The 25,311-nt window shown below is 35.4% G+C and overlaps 1 protein-coding gene and 2 non-coding genes across 6 annotated transcripts in view; 2 read left to right on the top strand and 1 right to left on the bottom strand.

The window, feature by feature from the left end:
* The first annotated feature begins 1,177 nt into the window (after positions 1 to 1,177).
* Trnaf-gaa lies at positions 1,178 to 1,250 on the top strand. Its single transcript has one exon. It is a non-coding gene; the product is annotated as a tRNA-Phe (tRNA).
* A 362-nt stretch (positions 1,251 to 1,612) lies between these two features.
* Positions 1,613 to 1,683, bottom strand: Trnag-gcc. The gene has a single exon. It is a non-coding gene; the product is annotated as a tRNA-Gly (tRNA).
* Positions 1,684 to 10,592: 8,909 nt separating this feature from the next.
* Positions 10,593 to 25,311, top strand: part of LOC123872822 (beta-glucuronidase) — a 44,208-nt gene continuing 29,489 nt past the window's right edge. For 3 of the 4 annotated variants that reach the window (XM_045917372.1, XM_045917368.1, XM_045917367.1), the window contains exon 1: positions 10,594 to 10,907. The gene's annotated coding sequence lies outside the window, so the exon portion shown is untranslated. Of the gene's footprint in view, positions 10,908 to 25,311 lie in introns of all 4 variants that reach the window. The other variant, XM_045917369.1, reaches the window with a different exon arrangement.

The raw sequence follows: 25,311 nt of genomic DNA, 5'->3' as shown, positions 1-25,311 counted from the left end.
CTGTCTTCTTGTAAAAGGTTTTAAAATAGTTGTCTGGTGGACATATATAAAAATGGAGCATCAGAATTTACGTGCAGTTAAGTAATTACTTATTCTGGGAGCTTTAAAGCGTCTGCAAAGCAATACGGCCGACGCGGGAAGTGTCTGGGAGTATTGGCGACATATTTTTAAGGATATTGCCTAAAATATACGTAAAAATCAGTTTGGACAATTTACGTGAGGTAAGTAATGGTTTTATGTACCTTGATTATCAGATACCTGAAAATTAGCCGTCTAAGCAAGCTAGCACGTAGGCTAGGCATGCTTTCTTAGTACTTACTAACACTACCTACTCAATCGTACATATTTCCTGTGTCAGAAAATACGTAACCTCTGGTGGTCCTGGGATAAAAGTAATAAGAAAACCAGAAAAGAGCTGATAACTTCCAAACGGCTGAACCAATTTTTTTGGATTATAGCTAAGAACACTCTCGATCAAGCCACCTTTCAAACAAAAAAAACTAAATTAAAATCGGTCCATTCGTTTAGGCGCTACGAGGCCACAGACAGATACACAGATACACAGATACACAGATACACAGATACACAGATACACAGATACACAGATACACAGATACACAGATACACAGATACACAGATACACACGTCAAACTTATAACACCCCTCTTTTTGGGTCGGGGGTTAATAATAACAAAAGTACATATGTATAACTATATGTATATACAATTTACAAAATAACTGAATAGCAACGCCATCTAGTAGTGAGTGGCATAGTTCCGTAGTAACCTCGGGCGTTTTTCATGATATTTAATTTTTAACTAGATGGCGTTGTAACTTAAAACTTTATAAAATGATAGTTAAATGTAAGTATTATTTAATGGACAAACAATTAATATATAAATAACTTAAATTTTTTAATAGTTGATGATTTACAGAAAATATTTTTAACTAGCGCTGCCCGCGACTTCATCCACGGAAACTGTCGTTTCCCGTGGATTTCCCAAAAAAATCTTTCACACAAATCTTGTCTTGATAATTAAAAACACAAAAAAAAAGTATTATTCAATTTGGTGCGATCGTTCGGAAGCTATGTGCATACATGATATCATTAAATTATTATTGTTTTGATTATGATCTATTTTGTAATCTGATTTAAAATTTTCACTTATCATTTATCGCCGAAATAGCTCAGTTGGGAGAGCGTTAGACTGAAGATCTAAAGGTCCCCGGTTCAATCCCGGGTTTCGGCATCTAAGCTTTTTTTATTTATTTTCGTTGTTTTTGTTATTAACCTAAGTAATAAATTATAATAATTAGCAAACCCACTCCAGCTTTGTTCAGGTGGAATATTAGAAATCCCTTTGAATACCTTTATAGAGAAAAATTATCTTTTATCTACCTGTTACAAAATCTACAGTCTGTACTAGAATCTTCTGGGTCTAGAAATTGTCTAGTCTCAGTACATTAAAAATCTATTTTTTTATCTAAACATATCGGATTGTATATCCATACTCCTAAAACATTGAATTAATTAAAACTATCATTACACGGACGCTTTGAAATGGAGATATTCCTATTTTTATAAGATTTTATAGTAAAAATTCAAAAAGGATGCATCGACCGGGAATCGAACCCGGGCCGCCCGCGTGGCAGGCGAGCATTCTACCACTGAACCATCGATGCTTATATACATGTATGAGAATTTTTGGTACAGTTACCTATTTTTTAACTTAAATACATACAATAAATAGTAACAGAAATCGTAGTTTTGGTTATACTACTATATTATTACTTGAGTACATCTTACATAAAGTCAATTACAAGGTCGTTGATTACGTTTTACTTACTCGTATAAAAACACGCTTATATCCACAAACCTAATAAAAAAGGGGTACAATTTAAATGCTCACCAAATGAATTTTTAGACCTTAGGGTCTAAGCACCAGGTAAAATATGTTAACTTCAAATATAATAAACCCACTCTATACAGAGGTGCCTAAAGAACTACGTTTTAAGTTCCAAAATAATTATACACTCATCAGCTGATAATTGTACGTGTTGTATTTATATTCTTTTTGCCTGCCGAAATGGATTAATGCTCACCGAATCTTGTTTCCTACACAAAATGATAATTTAAATAGCTTTCGCGTAATCAAATTAATTATCCAATCTGAACTCAAAATATATTATTATCGAAATAAAACTACAGTCGTTTCCCATTATTTATTCACTCTGCAATAAGGCTGAAAGTACGTGGAACCACCTCCGGAATCAAGGAATATACCTGTTGGTGAAAGGAGAAAGAGAGGACGGCCAGCTAAATCTAAAAAAGCTCTGTTGATTCTGTCGATGATTTGTTTTCTGTCGATGAAATTATATCCAACCGTATTTAAATGACGAAGACCCAAAATGCATTCAAATAATAAGTAATTGGTGCCGACATTGCACCATCATCATCATCATCATCATCATCATGATGAACCCATATCGCCGGCTCACTACAGAGCACGGGTCTCATCTCAAAGTGAAAAGGGTTTTGGTCACGTTTCGCTGGCCAAGTGCGGATTGGCACACTTCACATACCTTTGAGAACATTAGGGAGAACTCTCAGGCGTGCAGGTTTCCTCACGATGTTTGCCTTAACCGATAAGCATAAAACGCACATGGCTCTGAAAAGTTAGAGGTGCGTGCCCGGGATCGAACTCCCGACCTGCGATTATGAGGCGGACGTCCTAACCACTGTGCTATCACCCTTTTTCCCTGCATATTTTACAGTTTTCAAATAATGGTCTTCCAAAAGTCTGGTTTTAAAGTTTTAATTGGGGCCTTATTAAGCTAGGTTCACAAAGGGTGCCAGCCAGGTAATTTCCCCGTGTGCCTGAGTGTTGCGGGTAACAGCTGCAGCGCTTGGGCCAGTGTACCTCTGGTAACATGGTTAACAATTTCTCTTCGTAGGATATTGTTATCCATGGCCAATTGACCTGGCAGGGAGGGGGTGTTGTCCTTGCATCCCTCTAGGTGTCACGATTAGAGGGCGTAGTAGGCGCACCCATGAGGCATAGTCCCAGGAGCGGAGGGTGTGTCTGCGTTGGGTGATTGGTGATGAATGTTTCATCACCCATCCAATCACTGGCTGCCCCACTGGGGTCTCGCCTATCCAGTTTGGTGACGGGCGAGTGACATGTTGAGGATGGGGAACATGTAAAGAGGATTGCCCTCCCTGCGAACCCTAGCCCTCGGGAGTGCCCGTGGATCATGGACACGGGGCGGTCCGTCGTTCACAATAGTTCCTCGGGTTAGATGACATGCTGTGGTTCCGGCATGTCTCTAACGGAGTTTGGGGGCATGGGCACCTATAATAAGGTCCTAGAAAAAAAAGGTTCACATACGAAAACTTTCGGTCTTTAAATGAGACTTTTTATCTGCTTAGTATCGTGAGTCGTGACTTCTGACGGGTGACTAAGCATTTCGACTCCCCAACTTTAAATACCAATATTATTACAGGGGGTAAAAAAATACGAAAATGACTCTTATCAATGTTTAAAACGGTTTAAAAGCTTATCCTTACAAAAAAAATATTAAAAGCAAGCTAAAAGCTCACTGTATCGTTTTCACGAACTCATTGCCCGTACAAGCTCAATGCACCAGTAACGATTGTCATCTTTGCATTCAGTAAAAGTTCATTGACACACGAAATAATTTCAATCCGGACCAAGCGAAGTATGGATCTGTTGATGCATATTATACCTACATACCCATTGCATACCTAAGCTTGCATTGCATAGATTTGCTAAGTCGCGGTTTTTAAACAGTTGACGAATTTCTAAATGAAGGTTGCATGGAAACGATCGGCTTTGCATCCAGCAAGGGTAATAGTTACATGGCATATGTACCTATTGCATACGGTGTATACCCTACTATAAGTACCACGTATTATGTACCTACGTATGTTAAGTATTTATTAACACGATCTATTTAAATTGAAGCAGAATAAACCCTTATAGGTAAGATTTCCTCTTGTTATTTAGAATGTGTTATGAAGAAAATGTGATCGAAAAATATTCCGTAGGTAGGTACCTACATAATATAGATATAAAAATTTACAATTCAAATTTTGTTGCCTATCGTTGTTATGAAAGAAATGGCTTTTGAAATATGTATAAACTAGTAGATATTAATATTTACAATATATCCTTTGAATGGGGTAACGGTAAGCGCCTTTCAGTACCAAAATAGCGGCTCAACCCGTGCGTGGAGCCACCAGCTAATATGCACACTGACAGAAATTGACAGGTGTAAATCTAATGCTATCCTTTTCCACGAGGAGCATTATTGAAAGGACAGCAATACATTTAGTACTGCTATTTTAATTGAGTTAAGAGATTCTGTACAACAGAACTAGCCTCAACCCTACGACGCGAAGTAATACATAGAAAAGAATAACGACACATCAAAAATTTACGCATTCACATGCCGCGAACAGAACTGTGACCTTAAACTTGTGCAGAGAATGATTTATTTGGTGGTATGAAATAAGGGGCATGGTGAGCTGTCCCGCTGTGCACTGAATTGGTCGGTAAACATTTTGCTTCGAGAGCAGCACCTATACCCAAGCGTAAGTAGACGTCATGTCCTCGGCATTATAATCGTCCAAAAGTCTTTTTATGAGACGTCATCTGTTTATCCATATATTATTGCTTGAATCGAAGGGGACCGAATTGATCTTAATCAATCAATTTGCCCAGCCGAATTGGCCTTTGCGGTTAGGCCGAATTTTACAACGATCGCAACAGTCTACGGTGAGCCACCCATAAAGCGTGTATTGACAGCGCATCCATTCGTGATTGGAGATATAAATCTTCACGAATCAAATCAAAATCGCGAAATGTCTTTTATGATACTTAGAAACGGGTAATGTTATTTTTTACAACAGTCTTCGATGTCAGAATAATAAATAATACCTCTAGATATCTAGTAAAATAGGTAAGTAGCTATATAACAAAATTCCAGAAACAGAAATTGACGATATGTTTTATCATTTTATTTAGGTATTGGTGTATTTATCACTAGAATATTGGTTGTGAATGTGGTAAGCAATTGGCAGAAAGAAAACTGAAAAAAAAGAATGTATAATATTAAATATTTCAATGGCTTGATACTACAAAAAGCTAAGCTAAGGCTTCAGATTACATATTAAAGATTCATACCGAATGAGTCCAAGTCTTATTCTAATATCGACCAATGGAAATGAGCCTTAATGCATAAAAGATGATTTGTATACGAATTGTATCCACAATGGGCCGTCCTGATTGAAAGGTCAAATCGAATAGGCGCAACAAGCCAAGGTCACTGGGTTACAACTGCTGAAGGTCGCGGCCAGCCCAAATCCTGATTGTTATTCAGGAGCAAACCATGTGGAGCATGTGTTTATAAATAACAAGTGTAAATTAAAAATTTATAACACCCCCGACAAGTGAAGATAACAGTAACTAGAAAAGAGCTGATAACTTTCAAACGGCTGAACCGATTTTCTTGGATTATAGCTAAGAACACTCTTGAAAGGTGGCTTGACCTTTCAAACAAAAAAAAACTAAATTAAAATCGGTTCATTAGTTTAGGAGCTACGATGCTAAGATGCCACAGACAGATACACAGATACACACGTTAACAACACCCCTTTTTTGGGTCGGGGGTTAAATATCAATTGCTGCATGTATGAACGGTCATCACTTGATAATGACTCGACCGATTTGGCTGGTTTTTTTTTGTCTTATTTGTGATTCTCAGGATAAGGATTGTGCGAAAGCATTTTTTTTGGAAAATCCACCAGAAAAATCAAAGGAAGATATTTATTTATTTATCTACTTATTAAATAGTAGCCGGCTAGGCTATATAAACCGGCTAATAAAATGAAAGAGGATAGAGAAGCTTTTCGTATGATGATCGCCAAACTTCGTTTCGAAGAAGGCACGCGATGATGATGATGATGATGTATGAAGCTAGGGCGTATAGCTGATGTATAAAGAGTTAGTATTAGTAACTGAAAAGGTAGCAGACAGACAGACAGACACACTTTCGCATTTATAATATTAGTATAGAGTAGACAAGATGGAAATTCCAACATTGGAGGTTGTTGTCATGGTCAGCGACTTGATCTAAGCTAAATACACCTATGTATATATGGAAAAGGTGCCTGTCTGACTGACTGATCTATCAACGCACAGCTCAAACTACTGAACGAATCGAGCTGAAATTAGGCATGCAGATAGCTGTTATGATGCAGATATACGCTTATCTCCACACTCGCACCACGGTAGAGACATGAAGAGATTTCGTATACTATAATGGAGTAATATCTACTTACTAGATGAGCGTACGGAATCTACCCGCTACCCGCCCCGCTGCTCGCACCCGCCCCGCTACTCGCACCCGCTGTCAGCTAAGCTGCACCTTCAGTCTCGTGATCTAAATAATTTCTAGCACCAACAAATATCTAGTCCATATCATATGTCCTAGTAAATTTATCTTGTGAATAGAACCAGCCCTCGTAATGAATGAACGGAGAAATTTAAGATGACTGGTTTTATTGTACTCGCAAGATTAAAGCACGCCCTAAACCTTCTCGTTAAGACCCCTATACTTTACAAAATAAACGCTTTATCCACACTACCCATACTATAATATTAGAAATGCAAATATGTCTTTGCCTTCGTATGTTACATTTCGACTCGTCCGTTTAACCGATTTTGGCGGTACCGAATTTGGCTGGCTTATTTCCCGAAGACGGACTTAGGCTAGTTTTTATCCTAAAAAATTAAAGAGTTCCTACGGGATTATCAGCTAGTCTCCTATTTAAAAAATGGCTATATATGATGAAATTAAGATACAACCAACATAAAATGATACAAGTAAGCACTTAAATTAAAAATGGTAGTTTATTAAACCTAATCGATTTCTACGTGGCATCGATCGTGTCATTGCTAAATCACTGCGATGCGGTACGTCTTCGCTGGTAGGTACTCTGTTTTCAGTTTTTTTACAAGACCAGATTTGAGCCTATTAGGAAGTAACAATTTCCTAAATAGCCATGCCCAGAACCAAACACGTGAAATCCAACTTAGGAGATCGCGGCGCATAAATCTGAGACGGTTATGTGGTCCAAGCCTAAAGGAATTATTTAAACACTAGATGACCGAGACTTCGTCGGCGTGGATTTAGGTTGTTATAAAAATCCCGTGGGAACTCTTTGCTTTTCCGGGATAAAAAGTTGCCAATTTCAATTTCCGGGATGCAAGCTACCTCTGTGCCAAATTTCATATAAACCGGTTAAACGGATGGACCTTTAAGAATTCCGTGGGAGCTCTTTGATTTTCCGGGACAAAAAGCCTGTCTGTCCCCGGGCTGTAAGTTAAACTGACAAGCCAGGAAAAGCTAGCAGACAGACAGGCACACTTTAGCATTTATAATATTAGTATGGAAGTATAGATTGGGTCGGGTGTCAAAGAAAATAAAGACGACTTGAAAAATCTGTTTGATTTTATCTAATCATTAACCATAGATAGTATGACAACCTTCCTTGCACTTAGCACGTCTGCAATCAGTTTCAAGTTCATATATAAAACACCTAATATTATTATCGTGTTTCTTACGTATAAAACTTCCTCAACAATCTATAACCACAGTTTTACGATATCGTAAAACTGTGCTATAACTGTTACAATCATCGATTTACTTTAAATCAATGCGATTGTTTTGCTGTAGAATATCAAACTACTTATTCAGTAGGTACTTGCCGAAACATACCATATTTTCAGGTTCTAATTAGAACCTGAAAATATTACCTACTTGGGAAAACATCATTGACCTTTTTCTCAAAATTAAATAATCTTGTAAATACGTTTTTGTATCTTTTAATTCTTGTTACAGCAGTTTTACTTTTATTCAGAAACTATTGAAGCTGTAAAACTGAAACTTTGAAAAGTAGCAATCCAATTTCTTATTAACGTGGAATAGATCCAAAAATACTATTGCATTCTCGTACTGGACAGCCAGATTTCTCGAGCTGATTTCTTTTAGCCAGATGGGGTGAAATATACAAGACTTATTTTACCTTTACGTGTGCGGTTTAAAATAACATGGACTGACCTCTTAATATTGTAGGCGAGAAACACGTAGGTACCTAATATTATATCTACGTCATTTGTCGATGCCTAAGGCAGAGGTTGGGTTGTCGACCTATCTACGCAGCTGCTACGAATAACTTAGATCTTGGGGATAGTGTAATATTACAGTAAATTATAACGACCAATAATAATTACGCTACGAGTTTCGTATAAATTTTTGACTTTTGACCATTTTTTAGAAACACTGCCTGTCCGTCCGTCCGTCCGTCTGTCTGCCTATTGACCTGTCTGTGCAGCTACAAATAAATACCTACTTATATTTTGGGGTTTGTACCTAATTTGAAAAATTGCAACGATGTTATGGATTTTTTTTTACTTTGTGCCCTTTATGGTTCCGTACCTCAAAAGGAAAAACGGAACCCTTATAGGATCACTTTGTTGTCTGTCTGTCTGTCTGTCTGTCCATCCAACTGTCCGTCTATCTATCGACCTTTGTACGAGGCTGCAAAATAATTAACTTAATTCTTGATGCTAAGATGTAATATGAAAATTATAACAACCAATAGATACACATTGCAAGTATCATGGCTATTTTGTACTTTTACATTTTTATAAAAAAGTGTCAGTTTGTCTGTCTATCTGTTCGTCCTTCCGTCCGTCCGTCCGTCCATCTGTCCATTTCTCCCTGTCTGTCACGTTTTACACCACAGCTAAAATGAATTCCACCGTGGGTCTTACAGACATTGCTCAATACAAAATATCCTAACCACACCTACATGGTAAACACCTTAGCTCACCATGTATAGTTAAATCTGACACTGTACTTTTTATTATAGGTTCCATCCTTTAATGAATGGTACAATCAGTGTAAAGAAGTAATTTTACACAGATATCTAAGAGATATCCTCGTCTATAATAAGGGTCGGATAATGACTCTATACCCACACGATAACATCTACATTTTATCATTACACAGTAATCGCGATTCGCAATGCAACTTGGAATCACCAATAATATTATTAGGTACGGATAGTTCACTTGGAGCCGCATAATATATCTATATCTTCTATAATACATATATCTATTCTATACAAATGAGTAAAATTGAAGTGCCTGTCTGTTTAAACGGGCTAATCTTCGGGATGGCTGAAACTATTTTGACGGGACTTTCACAGACAAGTAGAGGATTAATCAAGGAGTAACATAGGCTACTTATTGACCGACTTAAAAAAATAGAGGAATTGTGTTTTTCTACCTATGTACACTGATATCTCCGAGATTTCTGAACTGATTTGCGTATTTTTTTTTAATCGATAGAGGAACTTTACGACATTGTTCCATAAAAAATTTGGATTCCAACTCCTCAATCCGGATGCTGCAAGGGATCTGACCAATCCACTCGGGCGAAGCTGCGGGCATCGTCTAATAAATAGTGTGGTTATGATTATGTGACCGGTTTGGTTACCAGCCGGTGATGCTGAATATTATGATTCACAAAGACGTATTGTAAGTTACTTACAATACGCCTTTAAGTTAAGTTAGTTTAGTTAGTGTAGTTGTACTTTACTTGATTTTACTTCTGACTTCCTCTCCATAGATTTGTTAATTTTAACAACCCGTAAGGATAGTTTGGAAAAATATAAAAAGCTATTTAATTAGACACCAATTCGGACTTTGATTTGCCCGTAAGTAGTGTACGTCTTCACTTTTACCCCTTGGGTTGATTTCGGATAAAATTCGCAGAAACTGTAAATAATAAAACGGATTACCGTTTAAAATTTCCGTCCGTCCGTTAACGATTTTTTAATTTAAATAGTACCTATATTTTGGAAATTTTGATCGGAGGAAGCTTTATTATCGATATAAATCCCAAAAAAGTGCCTGCCTATTTATTTTTAATTTTAACAGATAGACAATCTGTGCAAATTCACGCTGAAACTATTGAACAAAGAACGCAATTTGGCATAGGACCTACTTATAGTTAATATTCTGGGTTAATTTTTAGGCCACCTTTTATTTCGAAAAACAATATTATAAGTAGGTGTTATTATTTCGGGATAGCAGATTAAATTTTTTAATGTTACTCCATAACTCTATCAAATCCGAATTGATTTTCAGGGTCTGTGTCAGTACGGTAAGTTGGTATAAAATACCATTGCTATTGCTATAATGAAATGATGTGATATTAGAATTAGAGGTACTAAGTTATAATATTGTATACCTAATCGCATCCCACAGTGAGGAAAACTACTTAAATAATATAAGTCGTCAGAAGCACATATTACATTAAACAATAACCTTTACTCGCAAGTTATCATTGTTTACTTTATTACTTACTTTTATCTTAGAGCAAAGCAATCATGCCTAAGCTAGAAAGTGAATTGAAATAACTTAACCGACCACGTAGAATTGCCTCATAATTACGAGTGGTTCAGTAAATACTTGTATTTATTCTGATTTGGTTGGCTTACGCCGGTGCGTTCCTATCTGTGTATCAACACTTTTTTACAAACCAGCCAGTCCGGCAACTAGCGTGGTGTAGAGAACGCGTTCGCGTTCGAATCTTAAATTTCGCGTGAGGGAAATTCGCGCGAAACTATTATTATAGTACAACAACCACATCAGATTTTTTTTTGATATATAGTTTTATTTTTTAACAATAGAATACGTTGTTATTAATAAATATGTAACGAAGTGAAAATACTGTAAAAAAAAATCTAGTTAAATTTTTCACGAGTTTTGAATAATTTTTCGCATTTTTCTTGTAGTTACAGCAAACGAAACGTAAGTAAAACATTATTTTAAATAAGTAGTAACTAGTTACTAGCCATTCATATTTCAGGATGGACCAGGAATACGACTATTCTGTAGTAAAAATAAAATAAACATGTTCCTATTTTATTTTTACTGCAGAGAAACTATTTTTCTACTATATTTACTGTTCCTTTGAAACTTTTTATTACTTAGGATTCCAGGGCCTTCCTTGATTTAAAAAAATCAGAATTCGTCGACTTTTGTAGGCATATGGAAAACCTCTATCAACTCTAATAGTTTACTTATTTCAGATTTTGCCACATTTTGACTCATTTTTTTTTTTAAAATATCTCTGGATGTTTGTAAATCGTAAGATATTTGCAGCCTGCAGGGCAAGTGAACAGTGATGTTTTAAAAAAAAAATCAGTTACGTGGCCCGAAGAGGCACAGAATAGGGAATGATGGAAAAATCAAAGGGGCTTCCCCAGGATTGAGGAGTTGGGATCAGAAGTTCAATGATGTAATCTATACCTATGCACCATCCGCAGTTCCTGAATCACTATAGTTTAGGAGTGCTGTACCCAGTACGATCAGGGTCGAGGAGTTAGGACTTGGAGTCCAATCATAAAGTCGTTGCTTGGCATCTACAATATTATTTCACTATGAATACTTCCTGAATCTTTAAAACCTAGGCGGGCAGAAACCCTGCATCATCAGGATTAAGGAGTTGGATCCAGAATTTATTGTTGGTTAAAAAAAAATTGCAAATCGGTCTAAAAACCTCGGAGAAATTGGTTTAGGTATCCATCTTCTTTTTGGAAGTCCGTTAGGGGAAAAAAAGTTTGTATGAAAGTTCGTCATTTTACCATGAAAGTTAGTATTTGGGGCTTTCGATTAAAAATAAAGAAACACCTGTCTAAAGATTTTTGCAAATTCCAGCCCCAAGGAATTTTCAGAATTTCCTTTCGCGCGAAGCAGCGGCGGTATTTTAACAAGTGTATCTATAATAACTATTAATTAATTATTGTTATTTATTACACAAGATTATATGAGAATATAATTATAAAATTACTGACTAGCGGTTTTCCTACCTATTTAAGTAGATACCTAACATAAAAAGGAGATACATATTTAACCTTGTATTTAAAACTCGTAATTTTTAGGGATCCGTACCTCAAAAGGAAAAACGGAACTCTTATAGGATCACTTTGTCTGTCTGTCTGTCCGTCTGTCCATCTGTCAAGAAAACCTATAGGATACTTCCCGTTGACCTAGAAACATGAAATTTGGAAGGTAGGTAGGTCTTATAGAACAAGTAAAGGAAAATATTGGAAAACCGTGTATTCGTAGTTACATTAAAAAAAAATTAAAATGTTTTCAATTTTCAAAGTAAGATAACTATACCAAGTGGGGTATCGTATGAAAAGGCTTTACTTGCACGTTCCAAAACAGATTTTTATTTATTTTTATGCATAATATTTTTGGATTTATCGAACAAAATGTCGGAAAAAAATACCTTAGTACGGAACACTCAGTGCACGAATACCATACCATAATACCATTGAATATCAGTGTAGCTTATATTAGGATAAATTAAATCACATCACGCACCAACAAAAGACATAAGTAATTATTATTATATAATCTTGGACAATCCATTACAGACACTCTAAATTGTGCCTTAAGAGGGGTCTCTCCCTCACTCGCTCCATAGAAACGTAGCTCCAATTTCATTTGAATATTAAGCAACCAAAGTCCATGAAATTTTGCAGACATATTCTATAAACTAATATCTATGCCTGTGGTTTTCCAGATTTCTATTAAAACATTCGGTTTCAAAGTTACGCGGTCTTAAAAATTTACATACAAATCTTTGAGCCCCTGTAATTTTAAAACTACATATTTTTAGAAAAATCTAAAACGCCACAGGCACAGATATTAGTTTATAGAATATATCTGCAAAACATGGACTTTGGTTGCTTAATATTCAAATGAAATTGGAACTACGATTGTATGGAGTAAGTGACGGAGAGAGCCCTGTTAAAACTAAGTTTAAGTGTGCTCTATAGATATAGATTTCAGTCCAAGTGTAATTATGACAATGAATAAATATTTTATCATTTTTGCAATTTAATTATGTAACCAAGATCCTTTGTCTAAGACCAAAACTGATTTAAATATTTCACTTTATTAAAAAATAACATTAGCATAGATAAAATGGCGTTTTTATTTTGATGATAAAATTAATATAAAATCTAGAATCTTCAACGCTTATTTAAATTAAATTGGCAAGAATTTTATCTTAATATTTTTATCTTCCGCAAAACAACAAAAAAATAGTGTTAAATATTTAAAGCAATGGCAATTGATTAATAAGTAGGTAATGCAAATGATAATAATATACCCTACTATAGTGCGTTTCATCGAATAGTACCTATGGCGTTATGTTGGCTCCCCTGTCTGTCCAAGTCATTGGCACCATATTTGCATAAGAAGACGCAGATTTTGTTTATTTTCGTTTGATTTTCCTGAATGAATGAAATGAAAATCAAATGAAAATCAACAAAATCTTCGTCTTCTCATGCCAATATGGTGCCAATGACCACCCAACAGACAGGGGAGTCAACGCCATAGGTACTATTCGATGAAACGCACTATAGAAGATTTACGCACGCAATTTCATCCACGTGGATTTAGGGTTTTTTTTAATCCCGCGATAACTCTTTAGATTTCTGGGATAAACATAACATTTTTTTTTGAAGTCTGTTAAGAATTAGGTAGCTAAGTCCGCCGCCGCTATCAATCTTCACTCATCAAAATCGGTGAAACCTATTTACCGTGAAAAGCTAACAGACAGACATATTTTCGCATTTATAATATTAGTAAAGTTTTAAATACACAATTTAGCAATACTAAAATAATTATGTTTAAATTGGATTGGATTAGATTGGACAGCTCGGACCATACCGTGAAACTAATACCCTCAGATACAAAAAAACCATAACCACTAGACCATAAAGAAATTGATCAATCGGTAGGTATTATGATATTTAATACCTTATTGCGTTCTGACAAAATAAAGAAATCGCCAGCATTTTCTTTGTGGCAATTGGCTTATTATAATTTATATATACCTACCTATTTACAATTTGGCCGATGGATCCTAAAATTAACATAATAAAATTATGAAGTTACATTATTGAACGATCAAAAATGTTAATTTATAATAGGTACCTATTAAGTAAATAACGCTATGAGTAAAATAAATGAGACAGAAACCAAGTTAGCGTTCTAAGTGACGGCGCGGGCCGCGCACCGCGTATGGCGGATTGCGGAGCGGGTTTACTTGTCCTTTGTTTTTTGAACCATAAAAATCTCTTTTCTGAACTGGTGCATGGTAAAATTAGGACACGTCATAATGAGCAAGAAGTTAGCCCACCTGATAAATATTTTTATTTCGTGCTACATGTATATTTCAAATTAATAATAATTTTAATTATCAACTAGGTACATAATATTGGCCACAATATCATGTAGGTCTCACGACTTTGTCATAATAATAGCATAAAATACGATATATATTATGATAGCAACGCGAAAATAGCATTTAGCAGCTAGTAGGTATAAAAAGGACAGAAAAAGCAATAGAAGCCAGTACTTTTTTAAAATAAAATAATCGTTTTCTATTGACATGAGGAGACCAATTATTATTCTGGTATCGACATTTTATCCTGGTTTTGCATGTCTTTCACATTAAATTAATACAGACATCGAACTTGTTTTGTTTACTAAACATTAATTTTAAAAGTTATTTTATTTTATTAAGCTTGATATAAGCTGCTAGAAAATTGCTAAAACTATAGGTCCCTATCTATACACCTACCCATATCGTTAAAAAACTATATCAGCAGCTTATAGTGGCTTAGTTAGGTTAGTGGTTAGAGCGTCGGGCGCGAACCCAGAAGACGCAGGTTCGATTCCTGCCGGTTTCGCAATTTTTGATATGTATTTAAAAATTATGTAGAATCCTTGAAGTGTACGTAAAACACCATCATAAAAATTATAAGAATATATCAGTAGGTACCTACTGTGTTAATAAGTACCAAATAATGGGCCTATCCCTTTGGCTTATTTTAGTGATAGATGGAGTTACAATAAATAATTTTACAGAGTACGATGAATTAGAGTAGTTATAACTCGGCCAAGTCCTACAAGAACGAGTATAAGTATAGGTGAAGGAACAAGGAATTTCTCTATAGGTAGAGCCTCTTTGTTTACAATTGTAATCAACTGCTTAAATCTAACTTTCAGTCAAACATTAGTATGCCCATCGAATGCGTGAGCAAATGTGGAACAGGTGGACATACATACATACATACATACATTAGTATAAGTGCTTATAGCTAGTGGCTATGACTAACCCGAAAGGAATACTAAGCTTGATGCCGAATCCTAGTTATGAGCGTTGTATCATGTTACGATAAAACACGTGCATGATCTGACTGCATAAATTCCTCCATGTGTGGGTAGAATTGAAATTTGAGATCTATCAGCTGCCGAAAAAAAACAAAGCGTGTCCTGAGATGTGTACAAAATAAACTCCTTCCACATAATACGTGCATAGCCATTTTATTTTTATTAGATGGTTCTTAACCGTGATGTGCGGTAAATATTAAACCCACATAAGGATCAGTCAAGTGTCAGGTTTCTGGATAAAATCTATCTCCATTCTTTTCAGCGAAATCCGTCCGGTAGTTTTTGCGTGAAAGAGTTGTTACTCTTGCATACACATACACACAAACTTTTGCCTTTATAATATTAGTGTGATATTTACCTACTTACATTGGTCATTGAAGTATATTGGTAGATGTAGGTAACTACATTGTTTTTTTTTAAAGGAAAAATCGCTGTGAGCCCTTAATATTATGTGGTAGTTCATAAAATATTACGATGATTAGGACCTAACTCATCTTTATAACAAAAACCGGGCAAGTGCGAGTCAGACTCGAGCACTGAGGGTTCCGTACTCGGGTATTTTTTCCAACATTTTGCACAACAAATCGAAAAGTAATTTACATAAAAATAAATAAATATCTGTTTTAGAATGCACAAGTAAAGCCCTTTCATATGATACCCCACTTGGTATAGTTATCTTACTTTGAAAATTGAAACACATTTCAATTTTTTTTTAAATGACGTAACCACAAATTTGCGGTTTTCAGATTTATACCTGTACTTGTGCTATAAGACCTACCTACCCACCAAATTTCATGATTCTAAGTCAACGGGAAGTACCCTATAGGTTTCTTGACAGACACGACGGACGAACGGACGGACGGACAGACAGACAACAAAGTGATCCTATAAAGGTTCCGTTTTTCCTTTTGAGGTACGGAACCCTAAAAACTATAGAGAAATTATATTATAAGCATAGATTAGTCGCCTTAACTTACTTACCGATATGTAGGTTTAACTTATGGACTTTTACGAGGCGCTTGTGTTGATTACATTACATTCGATAAGGCAAAGCTAAGTATGACCAATGAAAGCATAAACCAAAACCATGTTTGCTGGGGAAAACGAGGTCAATATGTTATCTTTGTCAAAAGAGGCCATCGGGCCAAGACAACTCATCTGTGGGCCAAGATTAGATAATGAACTAGGTAGTGGGTACTATTGTCACTTCCTAATAGGGTAATAGGTACAATAACTAAAGATAAAGATACTGGTCGCTTATTGATCAGTTCCAAGTTCCAACATATTCTGCCATATAACTATGTTTGTTTGAGTTCCACATACCGAATTTCTGTTCTTTAATCACTTACCTAATCAGTAATCACAATATATAATATCCGCAATAAGAAAGAATTTTTGAAAATTCAACGCCTAAGGGGGAAAAATAGGGGTTTTAAGAGGGGTCTCTCCGTCACTCGCTCCATACAAACGTATTTTCAATTTCATTTGAATATTAAGCAACCAAAGTCCATGAAATTTTGCAGACATATTCTAGAAACTAATATCTATGCCTGTGGTTTTCCAGATTTCCGTTAAAATATTCGGTTTCAAAGTTACGCGGTCTTAAAAATTCACATACAAATCTTTGAGCCCCTGTAATTTTAAAACTACATATTTAAAAAAAATCTAAAACACCACAGGCATAGATATTAGCTTCTAGAATATGTCTGTATTTCATGGACTTTGGTTGCTTAATATTCAAATGAAATGGGAACTACGATTGTATGGAGTAAGTGACGAAGAGAGCCCTGTAAATATGATGTGCGCGGACGAATTCGCAGGCATAAGCTAGTAGCTCAATATAATAATTACATAGGCAGTAAAATGTGAGCTCAATAACATTAGATCCTAAATTGAAAAGTCGCGTGGTGATAAAAACGTGGGAAACGGATTAATGAGCGTCAGCACGACAACATGTCTGTCTATCTATCTAATGACTCTTACTCATTCTACCGAGCGATCATTTTTTATTAACAAATCCAAATTGTATGTTATACCTACCTACTTAAAATTATAACACCTCATAATAATTTGAAGACTGTGTAACCTAACGACACATAAGTAGGTATATTGTGTTATTCAGCACCTTTCAAAAATTACAAGAAGAAGCAAACATCATGATTGCTCCAGAATAATAACTTAGGTACTCCATGGTAACATATTTTTGTATAGGTACTTGAGCCGTTATTGTAAGGTTTTTCCTTGAGCACATGAAAAATCGCTACTTTTTACCCGATGGCGGCGAAGCCCAAAGGAGGGTTACGTGTTTGACCTGTGTGTATGTTAGTTCGTTCCCATGCCCGCTTGTAACTACTAAACGGCTCAACCGATTTTTTACTAATATGCCTAGAATGCAAAATTTTCGTAAATTAAGAAACTCAAAATAATTGCATATTGAGTCCCAACTGTAAGCTTTTAGCTCTTTGAGCACATAATTTAAAATCCCTATACTTATGTTGAGTGCTAGTTATCGCAAGCACAATAGTAAACGAACTCAAAATTGAAGTATGCGTTAATATTTTATCAAAAGTTGATAAAACTTATAAACTAGCTTAGAAAAAAGAAAAAGAGGAAGAGGGCCAGACAGCTTACACTCACAATTTTTTCTACCATTAGCAGCTGCAGTAGGTAACTGTTTTGAGGTTTGTAGGTAATGGTAAACGTATTTGCTAATTTTGTAATCACTAACGACATCGTTTAGTTTATTTTACCGGTGTTCAGAATGTTTATGCCCAATGTCAAATGAGCTTAACCATTAGCACGATGGTAACAGTTAAATACAGTTAAAATAGGTTAAGTAAAAGCTAATGCATGCCAGAGCCTTGTACCCCTGATTCCATAATGACGCTCTCTTCGCATCGGGTCAACGGCTCTACCCATTAGTTGAAACTTTCATTAGCAACAAACTCATGGATTTGATGAACTACACGGGGAGACAATGGAAGATAATATATCACGCGCTATAGAAGGTACTTACTTACCTAGGGCCAAAGGGAAGCGGGGCAGTTTGATACAGAGGCACATGGATTTATTTGATACACTAATCAATTTGAGACGTGACCACACTATAACGTATCTATGTGTGTGTGTGAGTGTGTGTGTGTGTGTGTGTGTGTGTGGGTGAGGAACAGTTGGGACCTCAACAACATATTCTGGTACAAGAGTCTTTTTGGTCTTATTATCAAATAATAATTATTAATCATTCCCATTTCCAGTTTTAATAATATCTATCTATTGGTAAAAGTGTAGAATGATACATCCGAAACCTAGTTTTTCTTGAAATGTATTTATTATTTCTTCCTTTTTTTAATCATAATATGTATTTTGCCTACTCGAAACAAAACAAAAATATTACATACTAACTTATTAATCTTTTTAGGGTTCCGTACCTCAAAAGGAAAAACGGAACCTTTATAGGATCACTTCGTTGTCTATCTGTCTGTCTGTCCGTCCGTCCGTCCGTCGTGTCTGTCAAGAAACTTGTAGAGAAAAAACTGAAAAAAACTGCCCGTTGACCTAGAATCATGAAAGAGGTAGGTAGGTAGGTCTTATAGCACAAGTACAGGAATAAATCTGAAAACCGCGAGTTTGTGGTTACATCATTTAAAAAATTTAAAATGGTTTCAATTTTCAAAGTAAGATAACTATACCAAGTGGGGTATCATATTATGAAAGGGCTTTACGTATACATTCTAAAACAAATTTTTATTTATTTTTATGTATGATAGTTTTTGATTTATCATGCAAAATATTGGAAAAAATACCCGAGTACGGAACCCTCAGTGCGTGAGTCTGACTCGCACTTGGCCGGTTTTTTTTAATAATAATTAATAAGTGATTTTAAATTTTACTGTACCAATCTGCCCTACTTCCTTATATGTATATTGTACCTACATATATAATTATTATATAGCATGATGTGTTTTCAAGGATTGAATAGAGATCACGCACGTAATCATAATATTATTCACTTTAAAAGTATACCTAACCTTATTTTTCTATTTGGCTAATTCGTTTAATATAAGAGTAATTATTAAAATCTTAAATTCACAGCGCCACGTAACGGAAACGTACCTAACCCACGCGACTTCTAGTTTAGTTGGTAGTTCTAATAGGTAGTTACACTAATAGTTCAGTTAATACAAAGACTGTATGAAGGATTATATTATATTCTTCTCCTTATGCGCTAAAGTCTTGGTGGACTAGTATTAGTCGTCATTTTAGCTGTGGCTCGCTTCGTTACCTGTACGCGCGGATGAAAAAATCACGAACATCACTTTCTGAATTCGCAGCTGAAAATAAGGATTTTTTGCAGATCCAAAGATAATTCAAAACTATTAATAAATTGCATTATAATAAAAGTATTTTGTTACAATACTTTCATAATAGATATTTCTCGTAGCCTAGAACCTTAGACCCTTTCATAAGAAGTCGACCGCGGAACGGCATTTCATAATTCCGTGATAATGCATTACCTAACATTGGTTTGTAGTGTAATCAATTGTAGACATAATAATTATACGGTCGATAACCTATTGAGTTGAGAAATATTTGTTCTCACCACAATAATTGTTAATAATCTGTATTTTACTTACTACGTATTTAGCTGATTGGCCGACATGCATTGCAAGTTGCAATACAATCGCGCGTCACCTATTGTTCGTTGATGAATGATGACAGACACCTACTATATTAGAAACCTTCACGCAAGTACCAAAACCAATTGTAAAAAGTTTTATCTCAATCATAACAAACAACATCAATAATTTCTATATAAGGTACTTAGTAGCTGACCCATTTTGACTTCGCTAGAGTGGAATATTTGAACGGGGGTGGAATTTACACATATTCTACAAGATAAAGTTGAAAAGACAGGATTAAGTTGAAAAGACCGAAAACCGTGAATTCGTGGTCACATCACAAAAAAATAATTTAAATGTGTTCATGAACAAATAGTATTTTCAATTTTCAATGTGAGATAACTATACCAAGTGGGGTATCATAATATGAAAGGGCTTTATCTGTACATTCTAAAACAGATTTATTTTTATATTTGTGATAATCAAAAACCATTATGGTTTTTGATTTATCGTGCAAAATATCGGAAAACATACCCGAGCCTACGGAACGCTCAGTGCGCGAGTCTGACTCGCACTTGGCCGGTTTTTTAAACTAAAAGTCCAAATACCAGTGCCAGATTCAATGTTTATGTTTAACAAAACTTGTTTAGTAGATAGGTATATTTTGTGAGAAAAAATTAATACTGTAATTAAATCACCAATAATAATCATAATATCTATCCATAGCCATCAATCAATGACCATAAATATCAATGACCTGATAATAGCTACATGTTTAGTAACAAGAATGTTTTTTCTGCGCGAGCCATAGAGACAAGACCATATAGATTCCTGTTTGTATTCAAAGGTAACTGAACTTTTCAACCTTATTGAATTCTGACCTCTGAATTAGCGACTGGACGATAACAACCTCTTGACGAACACTCATGAATGTAGCTTGTAGGTACATCATTTATTGCAAACAGTTAATCTGTAGTCATGTAAAACACAATAGATATTTGTAAGGATAAACTGATAATGAATATCAACATACTGCTAGAAACTTGAGATTATGTATGTAGGCTTTCTTTATAACGTCCTCCAAGGCTTGAATATCGGACTATTTTTCAGCTCCGGAGCTGGGTTTTGATCTTGTGGATCTTTTGGATTTTGAAATGTGATCAAATAATGCATTTGATTTGAATATTTGTTGCATTTGAATAAATGTTTAAGTATGTTAAGCATGAAATAAAACAAATCACCTGATAAAATTAATTATATTTAAGATTCTTCTTTTAAATTTTTTGTTATATGTTTTCCATCCATAAAATTGGATAAGTTTTACCCTATTTCATATGTACAATATTTATGTAGACACTGTACTTACTATATATTAATTAAACGCTAAAAAAGCTCGACTTTTGTTTAAAAATATGAAAATCGAAACTTCGGGTATGTTCAGTTAACTCCGGTTTTACCATTTACAACCTAATCTGTAATCTTTCGAAGTTTTCGGAGTCAACCAATGACTTTCTAAGCAAGGACATCGCACTGGCGCGCATAACAAGGGACCAAGTAAGTGTGCTTATACTCGGTGTAAGCACACTTTCTTCATTAGTCGCATGTTGACTGCTAAGCTGTCAAGATGCCTAAATGCGCGATCAAAAAGTGCCGAAATAATACGTTAACGACGCAGAAAAGAGATGGTGTGACTTACCACCGGTAAGTTAATTTTATTTACGTAAGATAACATGCGAAAAAGTGTAAAATACTTAGTAAAACCATTGAAAACACTAGAAATATCTAAAATTATTTACAATGTTCCCATTCCTTTCTCTCACGCACATCGGAAAGAGACAGATGGAAGGGCGCGTCACGAATGTCGGAAAAACAAAACTGTGGAGTAGCTTTTTTTTGTTCAATGTAAAATCTATTTGCCATTATTGTATCACATTTATTTTATTATCTTTTGACGACCTCCGATGCGCAGTGGTAGCACGGTGGATTTGTATGACCCGGCCCAGCCGGGTTCGATTCCCGGCTGGGCCGATTGAGATTTTCTTAATTGGTTTAGGTCGGCTGGTGGGAGGCCTTTGGCCGTGGCTACTTACCACTCTACCGCCAAGCGATTTAACGTTCCGGTACGATGCCATATAGAAACATCTATAACGGGTATGGATTTTACCCCACCCCTACAAGTTAGCCCGCTACTACCGTAGACTGTATCATCACTTTCCACCAGGTGTGATTGCAATCTAGGGCTTTTAATTTTTTTTTAATATAAATCATCCCACGTAAAACCATATACATATAACTAGTAGGGCGCGTGAGTTCGCGGCCCGCAAGCGGACCGCAATTTTTCTGCTCATCAAGTTGAATTTCGGGTCCTGATCATTTTTTGCCAAGAAACCACTCTTCCATCTTTTATAATCTTCGAGATAGACACCGGCGAAATTTGTATGGCCGCCATATTGAATCCGCCATTTTGATTTTATTTTTCAGCTCCCTGTCTATTGGATGAAGTTCTGAGTGACATTTGTTCGAGCACCCCCCACCTATCTTCAATACCCTGGCCGTGCTCCTCACCGAAATCCTCAATCATCAGCTCTATCCATATTTTTCCTCCGAATCATTTTTTGTCCTCTATACGAAACTATCGGTAAAAAAAAACATACAAAGAGGTGATCAAATGAGTCAGTCAGTCAGTCAGTCAGTCAGTCAGTCAGTGAATCAGCACGAGGAGATATAGTATAATAGTTATATAGTATAGATATAGTATAATAGTTTCATATTTACAAAAACGAAAAATCTCTCAAAGAAATAACAAAAATTAATAGTGCTACACTACTCCATTCCATTTTTTGTTCAAGTTTGCTTCTAAAATCACCTTATTTAGCTTCGAGTGCTTATCGATTTACATTGCGGCTTAATCACTGAGGTTAGTTTACAGGACTTGAATGTTAGCGGGAATGTATAAATGGAGCAGTTGAAGCTACATAAGGTGAATTTAGAAACGTGTGCCATGTTTGGGCTCTTGTGTTGTATGCCGTGATGTGTCCATGCTTAGAAAGTCATTGGAGTCAACTAAACCAAAGAGAATATAACCAACATTATAATATTATTATCTCTGCCATGATCAAAGAGAATATTGTTTATTTATTTCCTTATATGATTTTTTCATCGATTTTCCATGATTTTTCCTATGTATTTCCTACATCCATGGAATATTGATAATGATGACAATTGATGATGTTTTGACAGCTCTCGGGATTTTAAAAGGTTATTTTATTTTACTTACTTATTTAATTCGTAGTTAATTCGAATAAGTATAATCATCTTACTGTGTGAAATTTTAAGAGGTTTTAAGATACTAAGGGCAAGTTGCAAGTCACTACGCACACAACACATTGTGCAGTGGCAAAGCCACAAGGAAATACATTTGTAAGGAAACATCATATTATTGCCTCAATGGTACCCAGGTACCCATACGTACTATTTTACCAATTACTTATACAGGCTGTACGGGTCCTTAATTTCTCATCCGCAAATGTTACCTATTATCTTAAAGACAAGTGTAGGTAAATTAAAAATTTATAACACCCCTGACAAGTAAAGGTTACAGTAACTAGAAAAGAGCTGATAACTTTCAAACGGCTGAACCGATTTTCTTGAAAATCGGTTCAGCCGGAAAAAAAAACTAAACTCCTAAACTAATGAACCGATTTTAATCGGTTCATTAGTTTAGGAGCTACGATGCCACAGACAGATATACAGATACCCAGATACACAGATACACACGTCAAACTTATAATATACATCGATGATAACACCCCTCTTTCTGGGTCGAGGGTAATTGACTAGGTTTAGTCTATTTTTTAATCCCGGAGATTAAAATGATGTTTCGTGTGTTGTCTGTTTTTAGTAGGTAGTGATGTAGTGCAATTGATACTAACCGATAATTTTTTGTAGGAAATCTCGTCAAATGTGTATGAGACTACAAAATATGTGGAAAATAATTACTATCGAAACGAAATAAGTATGGGTCAATTATAATTATTAATGGCTAAATATATGGCTAAATAAATATAATATTGCTAAGTAAGTAGGTAGGTAATTTTTATATCATTACGATCACGGGGATTCCTCTGAGCCAAATCTTTGTAGGTACAATGCATAGGTTAGGTACCAAACCAATCTATGCATTATATAAAGATGCATAAGAGCTTGTCAAAATATAACAAAATAAATATTAGCTTAGCTATTCAATTAAGCATAGATGCTCGGTGTATTAATGATTATTCTGTATTATATTATTATTGGTTTGCTTAACCTTCCATTTCATTTGCATTATAAACACAGGTAGATCTATTTGACGTACATAGAGTAGGTAATTAATTGTCGCTAAGCATACACAATATTATTAAATTCTTTTAACTACCCATATCAAGTTATATATACCACTAACCCCTTCACTTTTTCTTCCCATTTTCCTGATCTTTTAAATAGATAACAACAGCTGAATATAAGAAACTCAATATCACAATTTATATATTACGTAGCCTATCTACAGGTAGGTTCAAACATGCCACATACTATATGGACATTTCATATAAAGTTGATCACTCGGAGACATCTAGACAAAAGTTCTGCAGGGTCAAAGGAGCGAGCGGGGGAGGGTTTTACGTTGTTACAGGCCGAAAACTTTAATTTATTATTAGTAGAGAATCAATTGATCGGATATGTATTATGTACGAGTAGGTGTTACATCCGTAAAGCTCCGCGTATATCTAGGGCGTCGTCTCACTGTATATCTAAATGTTTATGCTGTGGTAATATTATTGTGAGAATAAAGTTGAAAACTATAACCCGACTGCGATCGTATTATAATAAACACTGAAATATTAGAGTGAAATTCTTTTTCTGTCGCTTGGCATATTTTAATGTTGTTCTACATTTATATTTATGAGCTCAGAATGTTCTCTTCTTTCATTTGACATCCCACTCGATATAATAGCAAAAATTCCACCTTTTTTGATATAACATCCGTTAGGTCCTTTTTTTCGTATAAAATATAGCCTATGCCACCCGGACCTTTACAACGATTCAATTGACCCCTCATTTTATCAAAATCGGCCCAGTAGTTTAGACACTACGGTGGAACACATAGAATCTGGATACAAACATACATACATACATAGACTGCTAAAATCATAACCCTTCCTTTTGGCTTTGCCGCAATCGGGTAAAAAAGCCATACAGTAACCCGACCCCGCATTGACCTGTAGAGAGGCACCGAGTGGATAGTTATTATCTCTTTATTACCTACATACTCTGATATAGGTATTCGTACATTCTAAAAT

The sequence above is a fragment of the Maniola jurtina genome, chromosome 15 (assembly GCF_905333055.1).
Source record: "Maniola jurtina chromosome 15, ilManJurt1.1, whole genome shotgun sequence".
NCBI lineage: Eukaryota > Metazoa > Arthropoda > Insecta > Lepidoptera > Nymphalidae > Maniola > Maniola jurtina.
This window is presented reverse-complemented; position numbering and strand designations above follow the sequence as displayed.